The 259-nt window shown below is 50.2% G+C and overlaps 1 protein-coding gene across 5 annotated transcripts in view; it reads right to left on the reverse strand.

The window, feature by feature from the left end:
• Positions 1–259, reverse strand: part of GALNT13 (polypeptide N-acetylgalactosaminyltransferase 13) — a 69,850-nt gene that overhangs the window by 47,827 nt on the left and 21,764 nt on the right. The gene's annotated exons all lie outside the window — the stretch shown is intronic.

Here is a 259-nt window from a genome sequence, read left to right on the forward strand (position 1 = left end):
GGGGGAAAAGAAAGGGAGGGAAAGAAAGGGAGGGAAAGAAAGGGAGGGAAAGAAAGGGAGGGAAAGAAAGGGAAAATAGGAGGGGAAAAAGAGAAGGAAAAAGAGGGGAAAAGGGGGAATAAAATGAGGGAAAGGGGGGAAAGAAAGGGGGAAACAGGAGGGGGAAAAAAAAGAAGGAAAAAGGGGGAGAAATGGGGAAGAGAGGGGGAAGAGGAGCAGGAAAGGGGGGGGAGAAAAGGGGAAGGAGGGAAAGGGGAAA

This window comes from Corvus brachyrhynchos, unplaced genomic scaffold, assembly GCF_000691975.1.
Source record: "Corvus brachyrhynchos isolate BGI_N302 unplaced genomic scaffold, ASM69197v1 scaffold45, whole genome shotgun sequence".
Taxonomy (NCBI): Eukaryota; Metazoa; Chordata; class Aves; order Passeriformes; family Corvidae; genus Corvus; species Corvus brachyrhynchos.